Source organism: Oncorhynchus kisutch, linkage group LG2 (genome assembly GCF_002021735.2).
Source record: "Oncorhynchus kisutch isolate 150728-3 linkage group LG2, Okis_V2, whole genome shotgun sequence".
NCBI lineage: Eukaryota > Metazoa > Chordata > Actinopteri > Salmoniformes > Salmonidae > Oncorhynchus > Oncorhynchus kisutch.
The window spans coordinates 77,350,758-77,370,635 of NC_034175.2; the positions used below are offsets into that span (position 1 = coordinate 77,350,758).

A 19,878-nucleotide genomic window follows, 5' to 3' on the forward strand; every position below is an offset into this window, starting at 1 on the left:
AACCAACATACACTGGTACTGTACTGTCAGCCATCAGCCAACCAACATACACTGGTACTGTACTGTCAGCCATCAGCCAACCAACATACACTGGTACTGTACTGTCAGCCATCAGCCAACCAACATACACTGGTACTGTACTGTCAGCCATCAGCCAATCAACATCCACTGGAACTTTACTATCAGCCATCAGCCAACCACATACACTGGTACTGTACTATCAGCCATCAGCCAACCACATACACTGGTACTGGTACTGTCAGCCATCAGGCCAATCACATCCACTGGTACTTTACTATCAGCCATCAGCCAACCTACATACACTGGTACTGTCTGTCAGCCATCAGCCACCAACATACACTGGTACTGTACTATCAGCCATCAGCCAATCAACATCCACTGGTACTGTACTGTCACCATCAGCCAACCAACCAACATACACTGGTACTGTACTGTCAGCCATCAGCCACCAACATACACTGTACTGTACTATCAGCCATCAGCCAACCAACATACCTGGTACTGTACTGTCAGCCATCACCAACCAACATACACTGGTACTGTCAGCCATGCAGCCAACCAACAGTACACTGGTACTGTACTGTCACCATCTGCCTAACCAAACCAACATACACTGGTACTGGTCAGCCATCAGCCAACCAACATACACTGGTACTGTACTGTCAGCCATCAGCCAACCAACATACACTGGTACTGTACTGTCAGCCATCAGCCAACCAACATACACTGGTACTGTACTATCAGCCATCAGCCAACCACATTACACTGGTACTGTACTATCAGAGCCATCAGCCAACCCACATACACTGGGTACTGTACTATCAGCCATCAGCCAACCAACATACACTGGTACTGTACTGTCAGCCATCAGCCAACCAACATACACTGGTACTGTACTGTCAGCCATCAGCCAATCAACATACACTGGTACTGTCAGCCATCAGCCAACCAACATACACTGGTACTGTACTGTCAGCCATCAGCCAACCCACATACACTGGTACTGTACTATCAGCCATCAGCCAACCAACATACACTGGTACTGTACTGTCAGCCATCAGCCAACCAACATACACTGGTACTGTACTGTCAGCCATCAGCCAACCAACATACACCTGGTACTGTACTATCAGCCATCACCAATCAACATCCACTGGTACTGTACTGTCAGCCCATCAGCCAACCAACCAACATACACTGGTACTGTACTGTCAGCCATCAGCCACCAACATACACTGGTACTGTACTATCAGCCATCAGCCCAACCAACATACACTGGTACTGTACTGTCAGCCATCAGCCAACCAACATACACCTGGTACTGTCAGCCATCAGCCAACAACATACACTGGTACTATACTGTCAGCCATTTGCCAACCAACCAACATACAACTGGTACTGTCAGCCATCAGCCAACCAACATACACTGGTACTGTACTGTCAGCCATCAGCCAACCAACATACACTGGTACTGTACTGTCAGCCATCTGTCAACCAACCAACATACAGTTGTACTGTCAGCCATCACCAACCAACATACACTGGTACTGTACCATCAGCCAACCAACCAACCCACATACACTGGTACCTTACTGGTCAGCCATCAGCCACCAACATACACTGGTACTGTACTATCAGCCATCAGCCAACCAACATACACTGGTACTGTACTGTCAGTCATCAGCCAACCATCAACATACACTGGTACTGTCAGCTGTCAGTCAACCTACATACACTGGTACTGTACTATTAGCCATCAGCCAACCACCAACATACACTGGTACTGTACTGTCAGCCATCAGCCAACCACCTACATACACTGGTACTGTACTGTCAGCCATCAGGCAACCAACATACACTGGTACTGTACTGTCAGCCATCAGCCAACCAACCAACATACACTGGTACTGTACTGTCAGCCATCAGCCAACCAACCAACATACACTGGTACTGTACTGTCAGCCATCAGCCAACCAACCAAACATACACTGGTACTGTACTGTCAGCCATCAGCCAACCACCAACATACACTGGTACTGTACAATCAGCCATCAGCCAGCCAACCACATACACTGGTACTGTACTATCAGCCATCAGCCACCCACATACACTGGCACTGTAACTATCAGCCATCAGCCAACCAACATACACTGGTACTGGTACTATCAGCCATCAGCCAACCAACATACACTGGTACTGTACTGTCAGCCATCAGCCAACCAACATACACTGGTACTGTACTGTCAGCCATCAAGCCAACCAACATACACTGGTACTGTACTGTCAGCCATCAGCCAACCAACATACACTGGTACTGTACTGTCAGCCATCAGCCAATCACATCCACTGGACTTTACTAGCAGCCATCAGCCACAACATACACTGGTACTGTACTATCAGCCATCAGCCAACCAACATACACTGGTACTGTACTGTCAGCCATCAGCCAATCAACATCCACTGGTACTTTACTATCAGCCATCAGCCAACCTACATACACTGGTACTGTACTGTCAGCCATCAGCCAACCAACATACACTGGTACTGTACTATCAGCCATCAGCCAATCAACATCCACTGGTACTGTACTGGTCAGCCATCAGCCAACCAACATACCTGGTACTGTCGCCATCAGCCAACCAACATACCTGGTACTATACTGTCAGCCTTTGCCAACCAACCAACATACACTAGGTACTGTCAGCCATCAGCCAACCAACATACACTGGTACTGTACTGTCAGCCATCAGCCAACCAACATACACTGGTACTGTACTGTCAGCCATCAGCCAACCAACATACACTGGTACTGTCAGCCAGCAGCCAACCAACATACACTGGTACTATACTGTCAGCCATTTGCCAACCAACCAACATACACACTGGTACTGTCAGCCTCAGCCAACCAACATACACTGGTACTGTACTGTCAGCCATCAGCCAACCAACATACACTGGTACTGTACTGTCAGCCATCTGTCAACCAACCAACATACAGTTTGTACTGTCAGCCATCAGCCAACCAACATACACTGGTACTGTACCATCAGCCAACCAAACCAACCACATACACTGGTACCTTACTGTCAGCCATCAGCCAACCAACATACACTGGTACTGTACTATCAGCCATCAGCCAACCAACATACACTGGTACTGTACTGTCAGTCATCAGCCAACCAATCAACATACACTGGTACTGTCAGCTGTCCGTCAACCTACATACACTGGTACTGTACTATTAGCCATCAGCCAACCCACCAACATACACTGGTACTGTACTGTCAGCCATCAGCCAACCAACCTACATACACTGGTACTGTACTGTCAGCCATCAGGCAACCAACATACACTGGTACTGTACTGTCAGCCATCAGCCAACCAACCAACATACACTGGTACTGTACTGTCAGCCATCAGCCAACCAACCAACATCACTGGTACTGTACTGTCAGCCATCAGCCAACCAACCAACATACACTGGTACTGTACTGTCAGCCATCAGCCCAACCAACCAACATACACTGGTACTGTACAATCAGCCATCAGCCAGCCAACCAACATACACTGGTACTGTACTATCAGCCATCAGCCAACCCACATACACTGGCACTGTACTATCAGCCATCAGCCAACCAACATACACTGGTACTGTACTATCAGCCATCAGCAACCACATACACTGGTACTGTACTGTCAGCCATCAGCCAACCAACATACACTGGTACTGTACTGTCAGCCCTCAGCCAACCAACATACACTGGTACTGTACTGTCAGCCATCAGCCAACCAACATACACTGGTACTGTACTGTCAGCATCAGCCAATCAACATCCACTGAGTACTTACTATCAGCCATCAGCCAACCAACATACACTGGTACTGTACTATCAGCCATCAGCCAACCAACATAACCTGGTACTGTACTGTCAGCCATCAGCAATCAACATCCACTGGTACTTTACTATCAGCCATCAGCACACCTACATACACTGGTACTGTACTGTCAGCCATCAGACCAACCAACATACCACTGGTACTGTACTATCAGCCATCAGCAATCAACATCCACTGGTACTGTACTGTCAGCCATCAGCCAACCAACCAACATACCACTGCATGTACCTGTACTAATCAGCCATCAGCAGCCAATACAACATACACTGGTACTTGCTACTATCAGCCATCAGCCAAACCCACATACCACTGGCCACTGTATATCAGCCATCAGCCAACCAACATACCACCTGGTACTGTAACTATCAGCCATCAGCAACCAACATACACTGGTACTGTACTGTCAGCCATCAGCCCAACCAACATACACTGGTACTGTACTGTCAGCCATCAGCCAACCAACATACATGGTACTGTACTGTCAGCCATCAGCCAACCAACATACACTGGTACTGTACTGTCAGCATCAGCCAATCAACATCCACTGGAACTTTACTATCAGCCATCAGCCAACCAACATACACTCGGTACTGTACTATCAGCCATCAGCCAACCAACATACACTGGGTACTGTACTGTCAGCCATCAGCCAATCAACCATCCACTGGTACTTTACTATCAGCCATCAGCCAACCTACATACACTGGTACTGTACTGTCAGCCATCAGCTCCAACCAACATACACTGGTACTGTACTATCAGCCATCAGCCAACCAACATACACTGGTACTGTACTATCAGCCATCAGCCAACCAACATTACACTGGTACTGTACTGTCAGCCATCAGCCAACCAACATACACTGGTACTGTACTATCAGCCATCAGCCAATCAACATCCACTGGTACTGTACTGTCAGCCATCAGCCAACCAACCAACATACACTGGTACTGTACTGTCAGCCATCAGCCAACCAACATACACTGGTACTGTACTATCAGCCATCAGCCAACCAACATACACTGGTACTGTACTGTCAGCCATCAGCCAACCAACATACACTGGTACTGTCAGCCATCAGCCAACCAACATACACTGGTACTATACTGTCAGCCATTTGCCAACCAACCAACATACACTGGTACTGTCAGCCATCAGCCAACCAACATACACTGGTACTGTACTGTCAGCCATCAGCCAACCAACATACACTGGTACTGTACTGTCAGCCATCTGTCAACCAACCAACATACACTTGTACTGTCAGCCATCAGCCAACCAACATACACTGGTACTGTACCATCAGCCAACCAACCAACCCACATACACTGGTACCTTACTGTCAGCCATCAGCCAACCAACATACACTGGTACTGTACTATCAGCCATCAGCCAACCAACATACACTGGTACTGTACTGTCAGTCATCAGCCAACCAATCAACATACACTGGTACTGTCAGCTGTCAGTCAACCTACATACACTGGTACTGTACTATTAGCCATCAGCCAACCCACCAACATACACTGGTACTGTACTGTCAGCCATCAGCCAACCAACCTACATACACTGGTACTGTACTGTCAGCCATCAGGCAACCAACATACACTGGTACTGTACTGTCAGCCATCAGCCAACCAACCAACATACACTGGTACTGTACTGTCAGCCATCAGCCAACCAACCAACATACACTGGTACTGTACTGTCAGCCATCAGCCAACCAACCAACATACACCTGTACTGTACTGTCAGCCATCAGCCAACCAACCAACATACACTGGTACTGTACTATCAGCCATCAGCCAGCCAACCAACATACACTGGTACTGTACTATCAGCCATCAGCCAACCCACATACACTGGCACTGTACTATCAGCCATCAGCCAACCAACATACACTGGTACTGTACTATCAGCCATCAGCCAACCAACATACACTGGTACTGTACTGTCAGCCATCAGCCAACCAACATACACTGGTACTGTACTGTCAGCCATCAGCCAACCAACATACACTGGTACTGTACTGTCAGCCATCAGCCAACCAACATACACTGGTACTGTACTGTCAGCCATCAGCCAATCAACATCCACTGGAACTTTACTATCAGCCATCAGCCAACCAACATACACTGGTACTGTACTATCAGCCATCAGCCAACCAACATACACTGGTACTGTACTGTCAGCCATCAGCCAATCAACATCCACTGGTACTTTACTATCAGCCATCAGCCAACCTACATACACTGGTACTGTACTGTCAGCCATCAGCCAACCAACATACACTGGTACTGTACTATCAGCCATCAGCCAATCAACATCCACTGGTACTGTACTGTCAGCCATCAGCCAACCAACCAACATACACTGGTACTGTACTGTCAGCCATCAGCCAACCAACATACACTGGTACTGTACTATCAGCCATCAGCCAACCAACATACACTGGTACTGTACTGTCAGCCATCAGCCAACCAACATACACTGGTACTGTCAGCCATCAGCCAACCAACATACACTGGTACTGTACTGTCAGCCATCTGCCAACCAACCAACATACACTGGTACTGTCAGCCATCAGCCAACCAACATACACTGGTACTGTACTGTCAGCCATCAGCCAACCAACATACACTGGTACTGTACTGTCAGCCATCAGCCAACCAACATACACTGGTACTGTACTATCAGCCATCAGCCAACCAACATACACTGGTACTGTACTATCAGCCATCAGCCAACCCACATACACTGGTACTGTACTATCAGCCATCAGCCAACCAACATACACTGGTACTGTACTGTCAGCCATCAGCCAATCAACATACACTGGTACTGTACTGTCAACCATCAGCCAATCAACATACACTGGTACTGTCAGCCGTCAGCCAACCAACATACACTGGTACTGTACTGTCAGCCATCAGCCAACCCACATACACTGGTACTGTACTATCAGCCATCAGCCAACCAACATACACTGGTACTGTACTATCAGCCATCAGCCAACCAACATACACTGGTACTGTACTGTCAGCCATCAGCCAACCAACATACACTGGTACTGTACTATCAGCCATCAGCCAATCAACATCCACTGGTACTGTACTGTCAGCCATCAGCCAACCAACCAACATACACTGGTACTGTACTGTCAGCCATCAGCCAACCAACATACACTGGTACTGTACTATCAGCCATCAGCCAACCAACATACACTGGTACTGTACTGTCAGCCATCAGCCAACCAACATACACTGGTACTGTCAGCCATCAGCCAACCAACATACACTGGTACTATACTGTCAGCCATTTGCCAACCAACCAACATACACTGGTACTGTCAGCCATCAGCCAACCAACATACACTGGTACTGTACTGTCAGCCATCAGCCAACCAACATACACTGGTACTGTACTGTCAGCCATCTGTCAACCAACCAACATACAGTTGTACTGTCAGCCATCAGCCAACCAACATACACTGGTACTGTACCATCAGCCAACCAACCAACCCACATACACTGGTACCTTACTGTCAGCCATCAGCCAACCAACATACACTGGTACTGTACTATCAGCCATCAGCCAACCAACATACACTGGTACTGTACTGTCAGTCATCAGCCAACCAATCAACATACACTGGTACTGTCAGCTGTCAGTCAACCTACATACACTGGTACTGTACTATTAGCCATCAGCCAACCCACCAACATACACTGGTACTGTACTGTCAGCCATCAGCCAACCAACCTACATACACTGGTACTGTACTGTCAGCCATCAGGCAACCAACATACACTGGTACTGTACTGTCAGCCATCAGCCAACCAACCAACATACACTGGTACTGTACTGTCAGCCATCAGCCAACCAACCAACATACACTGGTACTGTACTGTCAGCCATCAGCCAACCAACCAACATACACTGGTACTGTACTGTCAGCCATCAGCCAACCAACCAACATACACTGGTACTGTACAATCAGCCATCAGCCAGCCAACCAACATACACTGGTACTGTACTATCAGCCATCAGCCAACCCACATACACTGGCACTGTACTATCAGCCATCAGCCAACCAACATACACTGGTACTGTACTATCAGCCATCAGCCAACCAACATACACTGGTACTGTACTGTCAGCCATCAGCCAACCAACATACACTGGTACTGTACTGTCAGCCATCAGCCAACCAACATACACTGGTACTGTACTGTCAGCCATCAGCCAACCAACATACACTGGTACTGTACTGTCAGCCATCAGCCAATCAACATCCACTGGAACTTTACTATCAGCCATCAGCCAACCAACATACACTGGTACTGTACTATCAGCCATCAGCCAACCAACATACACTGGTACTGTACTGTCAGCCATCAGCCAATCAACATCCACTGGTACTTTACTATCAGCCATCAGCCAACCTACATACACTGGTACTGTACTGTCAGCCATCAGCCAACCAACATACACTGGTACTGTACTATCAGCCATCAGCCAATCAACATCCACTGGTACTGTACTGTCAGCCATCAGCCAACCAACCAACATACACTGGTACTGTACTGTCAGCCATCAGCCAACCAACATACACTGGTACTGTACTATCAGCCATCAGCCAACCAACATACACTGGTACTGTACTGTCAGCCATCAGCCAACCAACATACACTGGTACTGTCAGCCATCAGCCAACCAACATACACTGGTACTATACTGTCAGCCATTTGCCAACCAACCAACATACACTGGTACTGTCAGCCATCAGCCAACCAACATACACTGGTACTGTACTGTCAGCCATCAGCCAACCAACATACACTGGTACTGTACTGTCAGCCATCTGTCAACCAACCAACATACAGTTGTACTGTCAGCCATCAGCCAACCAACATACACTGGTACTGTACCATCAGCCAACCAACCAACCCACATACACTGGTACCTTACTGTCAGCCATCAGCCAACCAACATACACTGGTACTGTACTATCAGCCATCAGCCAACCAACATACACTGGTACTGTACTGTCAGTCATCAGCCAACCAATCAACATACACTGGTACTGTCAGCTGTCAGTCAACCTACATACACTGGTACTGTACTATTAGCCATCAGCCAACCCACCAACATACACTGGTACTGTACTGTCAGCCATCAGCCAACCAACCTACATACACTGGTACTGTACTGTCAGCCATCAGGCAACCAACATACACTGGTACTGTACTGTCAGCCATCAGCCAACCAACCAACATACACTGGTACTGTACTGTCAGCCATCAGCCAACCAACCAACATACACTGGTACTGTACTGTCAGCCATCAGCCAACCAACCAACATACACTGGTACTGTACTGTCAGCCATCAGCCAACCAACCAACATACACTGGTACTGTACAATCAGCCATCAGCCAGCCAACCAACATACACTGGTACTGTACTATCAGCCATCAGCCAACCCACATACACTGGCACTGTACTATCAGCCATCAGCCAACCAACATACACTGGTACTGTACTATCAGCCATCAGCCAACCAACATACACTGGTACTGTACTGTCAGCCATCAGCCAACCAACATACACTGGTACTGTACTGTCAGCCATCAGCCAACCAACATACACTGGTACTGTACTGTCAGCCATCAGCCAACCAACATACACTGGTACTGTACTGTCAGCCATCAGCCAATCAACATCCACTGGAACTTTACTATCAGCCATCAGCCAACCAACATACACTGGTACTGTACTATCAGCCATCAGCCAACCAACATACACTGGTACTGTACTGTCAGCCATCAGCCAATCAACATCCACTGGTACTTTACTATCAGCCATCAGCCAACCTACATACACTGGTACTGTACTGTCAGCCATCAGCCAACCAACATACACTGGTACTGTACTATCAGCCATCAGCCAATCAACATCCACTGGTACTGTACTGTCAGCCATCAGCCAACCAACCAACATACACTGGTACTGTACTGTCAGCCATCAGCCAACCAACATACACTGGTACTGTACTATCAGCCATCAGCCAACCAACATACACTGGTACTGTACTGTCAGCCATCAGCCAACCAACATACACTGGTACTGTCAGCCATCAGCCAACCAACATACACTGGTACTGTACTGTCAGCCATCTGCCAACCAACCAACATACACTGGTACTGTCAGCCATCAGCCAACCAACATACACTGGTACTGTACCATCAGCCAACCAACCAACCCACATACACTGGTACTGTACTGTCAGCCATCAGCCAACCAACATACACTGGTACTGTACTATCAGCCATCAGCCAACCAACATACACTGGTACTGTACTGTCAGTCATCAGCCAACCAATCAACATACACTGGTACTGTACTGTCAGCCATCAGCCAACCAACATACACTGGTACTGTCAGCCGTCAGTCAACCTACATACACTGGTACTGTACTATTAGCCATCAGCCAACCCACCAACATACACTGGTACTGTACTGTCAGCCATCAGCCAAACAACCTACATACACTGGTACTGTACTGTCAGCCATCAGCCAACCAACATACACTGGTACTGTACTGTCAGCCATCAGTCAACCAATATACACTGGTACTGTACTGTCAGCCATCAGCCAATCAACATACACTGGTACTGTCAGCCGTCAGCCAACCTACATACACTGGTACTGTACTGTCAGCCATCAGCCAACCAACCAACATACACTGGTACTGTACTGTCAGTCATCAGCAAACCAACATATACTGGTACTGTACTGTCAGCCATCAGCCAACCAACATACACTGGTACTGTACTGTCAGCCATCAGCCAACCAACATACACTGGTACTGTCAGCCATCAGCCAACCAACATACACTGGGACTGTACTGTCAGCCATCAGCCAACCAACATACACTGGGACGGTACTGTCAGCCATCAGCCAACCAACATACACTGGTACTGTCAGCCATCAGCCAACCAACGTACACTGGTACTGTACTGTCAGCCATCAGCCAATCAACATACACTGGTACTGTACTGTCAACCATCAGCCAATCAACATACACTGGTACTGTCAGCCGTCAGCCAACCAACATACACTGGTACTGTACTGTCAGCCATCAGCCAACCCACATACACTGGTACTGTACTATCAGCCATCAGCCAACCAACCAACATACACTGGTACTGTACTATCAGCCATCAGCCAACCCACATACACTGGTACTGTACTATCAGCCATCAGCCAACCAACATACACTGGTACTGTACTATCAGCCATCAGCCAACCAACATACACTGGTACTGTACTGTCAGCCATCAGCCAACCAACATACACTGGTACTGTACTGTCAGCCATCAGCCAATCAACATCCACTGGTACTTTACTATCAGCCATCAGCCAACCAACATACACTGGTACTGTACTGTCAGCCATCAGCCAACCAACATACACTGGTACTGTACTATCAGCCATCAGCCATTCAACATCCACTGGTACTGTACTGTCAGCCATCAGGCAACCAACATACACTGGTACTGTACTGTCAGCCATCAGCCAACCAACCAACATACACTGGTACTGTACTGTCAGCCATCAGCCAACCAACCAACATACACTGGTACTGTACTGTCAGCCATCAGCCAACCAACCAACATACACCTGTACTGTACTGTCAGCCATCAGCCAACCAACCAACATACACTGGTACTGTACTATCAGCCATCAGCCAGCCAACCAACATACACTGGTACTGTACTATCAGCCATCAGCCAACCCACATACACTGGCACTGTACTATCAGCCATCAGCCAACCAACATACACTGGTACTGTACTATCAGCCATCAGCCAACCAACATACACTGGTACTGTACTGTCAGCCATCAGCCAACCAACATACACTGGTACTGTACTGTCAGCCATCAGCCAACCAACATACACTGGTACTGTACTGTCAGCCATCAGCCAACCAACATACACTGGTACTGTACTGTCAGCCATCAGCCAATCAACATCCACTGGAACTTTACTATCAGCCATCAGCCAACCAACATACACTGGTACTGTACTATCAGCCATCAGCCAACCAACATACACTGGTACTGTACTGTCAGCCATCAGCCAATCAACATCCACTGGTACTTTACTATCAGCCATCAGCCAACCTACATACACTGGTACTGTACTGTCAGCCATCAGCCAACCAACATACACTGGTACTGTACTATCAGCCATCAGCCAATCAACATCCACTGGTACTGTACTGTCAGCCATCAGCCAACCAACCAACATACACTGGTACTGTACTGTCAGCCATCAGCCAACCAACATACACTGGTACTGTACTATCAGCCATCAGCCAACCAACATACACTGGTACTGTACTGTCAGCCATCAGCCAACCAACATACACTGGTACTGTCAGCCATCAGCCAACCAACATACACTGGTACTGTACTGTCAGCCATCTGCCAACCAACCAACATACACTGGTACTGTCAGCCATCAGCCAACCAACATACACTGGTACTGTACTGTCAGCCATCAGCCAACCAACATACACTGGTACTGTACTGTCAGCCATCAGCCAACCAACATACACTGGTACTGTACTATCAGCCATCAGCCAACCAACATACACTGGTACTGTACTATCAGCCATCAGCCAACCCACATACACTGGTACTGTACTATCAGCCATCAGCCAACCAACATACACTGGTACTGTACTGTCAGCCATCAGCCAATCAACATACACTGGTACTGTACTGTCAACCATCAGCCAATCAACATACACTGGTACTGTCAGCCGTCAGCCAACCAACATACACTGGTACTGTACTGTCAGCCATCAGCCAACCCACATACACTGGTACTGTACTATCAGCCATCAGCCAACCAACATACACTGGTACTGTACTATCAGCCATCAGCCAACCAACATACACTGGTACTGTACTGTCAGCCATCAGCCAACCAACATACACTGGTACTGTACTATCAGCCATCAGCCAATCAACATCCACTGGTACTGTACTGTCAGCCATCAGCCAACCAACCAACATACACTGGTACTGTACTGTCAGCCATCAGCCAACCAACATACACTGGTACTGTACTATCAGCCATCAGCCAACCAACATACACTGGTACTGTACTGTCAGCCATCAGCCAACCAACATACACTGGTACTGTCAGCCATCAGCCAACCAACATACACTGGTACTATACTGTCAGCCATTTGCCAACCAACCAACATACACTGGTACTGTCAGCCATCAGCCAACCAACATACACTGGTACTGTACTGTCAGCCATCAGCCAACCAACATACACTGGTACTGTACTGTCAGCCATCTGTCAACCAACCAACATACAGTTGTACTGTCAGCCATCAGCCAACCAACATACACTGGTACTGTACCATCAGCCAACCAACCAACCCACATACACTGGTACCTTACTGTCAGCCATCAGCCAACCAACATACACTGGTACTGTACTATCAGCCATCAGCCAACCAACATACACTGGTACTGTACTGTCAGTCATCAGCCAACCAATCAACATACACTGGTACTGTCAGCTGTCAGTCAACCTACATACACTGGTACTGTACTATTAGCCATCAGCCAACCCACCAACATACACTGGTACTGTACTGTCAGCCATCAGCCAACCAACCTACATACACTGGTACTGTACTGTCAGCCATCAGGCAACCAACATACACTGGTACTGTACTGTCAGCCATCAGCCAACCAACCAACATACACTGGTACTGTACTGTCAGCCATCAGCCAACCAACCAACATACACTGGTACTGTACTGTCAGCCATCAGCCAACCAACCAACATACACTGGTACTGTACTGTCAGCCATCAGCCAACCAACCAACATACACTGGTACTGTACAATCAGCCATCAGCCAGCCAACCAACATACACTGGTACTGTACTATCAGCCATCAGCCAACCCACATACACTGGCACTGTACTATCAGCCATCAGCCAACCAACATACACTGGTACTGTACTATCAGCCATCAGCCAACCAACATACACTGGTACTGTACTGTCAGCCATCAGCCAACCAACATACACTGGTACTGTACTGTCAGCCATCAGCCAACCAACATACACTGGTACTGTACTGTCAGCCATCAGCCAACCAACATACACTGGTACTGTACTGTCAGCCATCAGCCAATCAACATCCACTGGAACTTTACTATCAGCCATCAGCCAACCAACATACACTGGTACTGTACTATCAGCCATCAGCCAACCAACATACACTGGTACTGTACTGTCAGCCATCAGCCAATCAACATCCACTGGTACTTTACTATCAGCCATCAGCCAACCTACATACACTGGTACTGTACTGTCAGCCATCAGCCAACCAACATACACTGGTACTGTACTATCAGCCATCAGCCAATCAACATCCACTGGTACTGTACTGTCAGCCATCAGCCAACCAACCAACATACACTGGTACTGTACTGTCAGCCATCAGCCAACCAACATACACTGGTACTGTACTATCAGCCATCAGCCAACCAACATACACTGGTACTGTACTGTCAGCCATCAGCCAACCAACATACACTGGTACTGTCAGCCATCAGCCAACCAACATACACTGGTACTGTACTGTCAGCCATCTGCCAACCAACCAACATACACTGGTACTGTCAGCCATCAGCCAACCAACATACACTGGTACTGTACCATCAGCCAACCAACCAACCCACATACACTGGTACTGTACTGTCAGCCATCAGCCAACCAACATACACTGGTACTGTACTATCAGCCATCAGCCAACCAACATACACTGGTACTGTACTGTCAGTCATCAGCCAACCAATCAACATACACTGGTACTGTACTGTCAGCCATCAGCCAACCAACATACACTGGTACTGTCAGCCGTCAGTCAACCTACATACACTGGTACTGTACTATTAGCCATCAGCCAACCCACCAACATACACTGGTACTGTACTGTCAGCCATCAGCCAAACAACCTACATACACTGGTACTGTACTGTCAGCCATCAGCCAACCAACATACACTGGTACTGTACTGTCAGCCATCAGTCAACCAATATACACTGGTACTGTACTGTCAGCCATCAGCCAATCAACATACACTGGTACTGTCAGCCGTCAGCCAACCTACATACACTGGTACTGTACTGTCAGCCATCAGCCAACCAACCAACATACACTGGTACTGTACTGTCAGTCATCAGCAAACCAACATATACTGGTACTGTACTGTCAGCCATCAGCCAACCAACATACACTGGTACTGTACTGTCAGCCATCAGCCAACCAACATACACTGGTACTGTCAGCCATCAGCCAACCAACATACACTGGGACTGTACTGTCAGCCATCAGCCAACCAACATACACTGGGACGGTACTGTCAGCCATCAGCCAACCAACATACACTGGTACTGTCAGCCATCAGCCAACCAACGTACACTGGTACTGTACTGTCAGCCATCAGCCAATCAACATACACTGGTACTGTACTGTCAACCATCAGCCAATCAACATACACTGGTACTGTCAGCCGTCAGCCAACCAACATACACTGGTACTGTACTGTCAGCCATCAGCCAACCCACATACACTGGTACTGTACTATCAGCCATCAGCCAACCAACCAACATACACTGGTACTGTACTATCAGCCATCAGCCAACCCACATACACTGGTACTGTACTATCAGCCATCAGCCAACCAACATACACTGGTACTGTACTATCAGCCATCAGCCAACCAACATACACTGGTACTGTACTGTCAGCCATCAGCCAACCAACATACACTGGTACTGTACTGTCAGCCATCAGCCAATCAACATCCACTGGTACTTTACTATCAGCCATCAGCCAACCAACATACACTGGTACTGTACTGTCAGCCATCAGCCAACCAACATACACTGGTACTGTACTATCAGCCATCAGCCATTCAACATCCACTGGTACTGTACTGTCAGCCATCAGCCAACCAACCAACATACACTGGTACTGTACTGTCAGCCATCAGCCAACCAACATACACTGGTACTGTACTATCAGCTATCAGCCAACCAACATACACTGGTACTGTACTGTCAGCCATCAGCCAACCAACATACACTGGTACTGTCAGCCATCAGCCAACCAACATACACTGGTACTATACTGTCAGCCATTTGCCAACCAACCAACATACACTGGTACTGTCAGCCATCAGCCAACCAACATACACTGGTACTGTACTGTCAGCCATCAGCCAACCCACATACACTGGTACTGTACTATTAGCCATCAGCCAACCCACCAACATACACTGGTACTGTACTGTCAGCCATCAGCCAACCAACCTACATACACTGGTACTGTACTGTCAGCCATCAGGCAACCAACATACACTGGTACTGTACTGTCAGCCATCAGCCAACCAACCAACATACACTGGTACTGTACTGTCAGCCATCAGCCAACCAACCAACATACACTGGTACTGTACTGTCAGCCATCAGCCAACCAACCAACATACACTGGTACTGTACTGTCAGCCATCAGCCAACCAACCAACATACACTGGTACTGTACTGTCAGCCATCAGCCAACCAACCAACATACACTGGTACTGTACTATCAGCCAACCAACCAACATACACTGGTACTGTACTATCAGCCATCCGCCAACCCACATACACTGGTACTGTACTATCAGCCATCAGCCAACCAACATACACTGGTACTGTACTATCAGCCATCAGCCAACCAACATACACTGGTACTATACTGTCAGCCATCAGCCAACCAACATACACTGGTACTGTACTGTCAGCCATCAGCCAACCAACATACACTGGTACTGTACTGTCAGCCATCAGCCAATCAACATCCACTGGTACTTTACTATCAGCCATCAGCCAACCAACATACACTGGTACTGTACTATCAGCCATCAGCCAACCAACATACACTGGTACTGTACTGTCAGCCATCAGCCAATCAACATCCACTGGTACTTTACTATCAGCCATCAGCCAACCAACATACACTGGTACTGTAATGTCAGCCATCAGCCAACCAACATACACTGGTACTGTACTATCAGCCATCAGCCAATCAACATCCACTGGTACTGTACTGTCAGCCATCAGCCAACCAACCAACATACACTGGTACTGTACTGTCAGCCATCAGCCAACCAACATACACTGGTACTGTACTATCAGCCATCAGCCAACCAACATACACTGGTACTGTACTGTCAGCCATCAGCCAACCAACATACACTGGTACTGTCAGCCATCAGCCAACCAACATACACTATTACTGTACTGTCAGCCATCTGCCAACCAACCAACATACACTGGTACTGTCAGCCATCAGCCAACCAACATACACTGGTACTGTACCATCAGACAACCAACCAACCCACATACACTGGTACTGTACTGTCAGCCATCAGCCAACCAACATACACTGGTACTGTACTATCAGCCATCAGCCAACCAACAAACACTGGTACTGTACTGTCAGTCATCAGCCAACCAATCAACATACACTGGTACTGTACTGTCAGCCATCAGCCAACCAACATACACTGGTACTGTCAGCCGTCAGTCAACCTACATACACTGGTACTGTACTATTAGCCATCAGCCAACCCACCAACATACACTGGTACTGTACTGTCAGCCATCAGCCAACCAACCTACATACACTGGTACTGTACTGTCAGCCATCAGCCAACCAACATACACTGGTACTGTACTGTAAGCCATCAGCCAACCAACAAACATACACTGGTACTGTACTGTCAGCCATCAGCCAACCAACCAACATACACTGGTACTGTACTGTCAGCCATCAGCCAACCAACCAACATACACTGGTACTGTACTGTCAGCCATCAGCCAACCAACCAACATACACTGGTACTGTACTGTCAGCCATCAGCCAACCAACCAACATACACTGGTACTGTACTATCAGCCATCAGCCAACCCACATACACTGGTACTGTACTATCAGCCATCAGCCAACCAACATACACTGGTACTGTACTATCAGCCATCAGCCAACCAACATACACTGGTACTGTACTGTCAGCCATCAGCCAACCAACATACACTGGTACTGTACTGTCAGCCATCAGCCAACCAACATACACTGGTACTGTACTGTCAGCCATCAGCCAACCAACATACACTGGTACTGTACCATCAGCCAACCAACCAACCCACATACACTGGTACTGTACTGTCAGCCATCAGCCAACCAACATACACTGGTACTGTACTATCAGCCATCAGCCAACCAACATACACTGGTACTGTACTGTCAGTCATCAGCCAACCAATCAACATACACTGGTAATGTACTGTCAGCCATCAGCCAACCAACATACACTGGTACTGTCAGCCGTCAGTCAACCTACATACACTGGTACTGTACTATTAGCCATCAGCCAACCCACCAACATACACTGGTACTGTACTGTCAGCCATCAGCCAACCAACATACACTGGTACTGTACTGTCAGCCATCAGCCAACCAACATACACTGGTACTGTACTGTCAGCCATCAGCCAACCAACATACACTGGTACCCTACTGTCAGCCATCAGCCAACCAACATACACTGATACTGTACTGTCAACCATCAGCCAACCAACATACACTGGTACTGTACTATCAGCCATCAGCCAACCCACATACACTGGTACTGTACTGTCAACCATCAGCCAACCAACATACACTGGTACTGTACTGTCAACCAACCAACATACACTGGTACTGTACTGTCAGCCATCAGCCAACCAACATACACTGGTACTGTACTGTCAGCCATCAGGCAACCAACATACACTGGTACTGTACTGTCAGCCATCAGCCAACCAACATACACTGATACTGTACTGTCAACCATCAGCCAACCAACATACACTGGTACTGTACTATTAGCCATCAGCCAACCCACCAACATACACTGGTACTGTACTGTCAGCCATCAGCCAACCAACCTACATACACTGGTACTGTACTGTCAGCCATCAGCCAACAAACCAACATACACTGGTACTGTACTATCAGCCATCAGCCAACCAACATACACTGGTACTGTACTGTCAGTCATCAGCCAACCAATCAACATACACTGGTACTGTACTGTCAGCCATCAGCCAACCAACATACACTGGTACTGTCAGCCGTCAGTCAACCTACATACACTGGTACTGTACTATTAGCCATCAGCCAACCCACCAACATACACTGGTACTATACTGTCAGCCATCCAACCTACATACACTGGTACTGTACTGTCAGCCATCAGCCAACCAACATACACTGGTACTGTACTGTCAGCCATCAGCCAACCAACCAACATACACTGGTACTGTACTGTCAGCCATCAGCCAACCAACCAACATACACTGGTACTGTACTGTCAGCCATCAGCCAACCAACATACACTGGTACTGTACTGTCAGCCATCAGCCAACCAACATACACTGGTACTGTACTGTCAGCCATCAGCCAACCAACATACACTGATACTGTACTGTCAACCATCAGCCAACCAACATACACTGGTACTGTACTATCAGCCATCAGCCAACCAACATACACTGGTACTGTCAGCCGTCAGCCAACCAACATACACTGGTACTGTACTGTCAGCCATCAGCCAACCAACCAACATACACTGGTACTGTACTATTAGCCATCAGCCAACCCACCAACATACACTGGTACTGTACTGTCAGCCATCAGCCAACCAACATACACTGGTACTGTACTGTCAGCCATCAGTTAACCAACCAACATACACTGGTACTGTACTGTCAGCCATCAGCCAACCAACCAACATACACTGGTACTGTACTGTCAGCCATCAGCCAA

General features: G+C 47.8%; 1 protein-coding gene across 1 annotated transcript in view; it reads left to right on the forward strand.

Moving 5' to 3' along the window:
* LOC109884202 (unconventional myosin-X) overlaps positions 1-19,878 on the forward strand; it is a 182,770-nt gene that overhangs the window by 114,794 nt on the left and 48,098 nt on the right. The gene's annotated exons all lie outside the window — the stretch shown is intronic.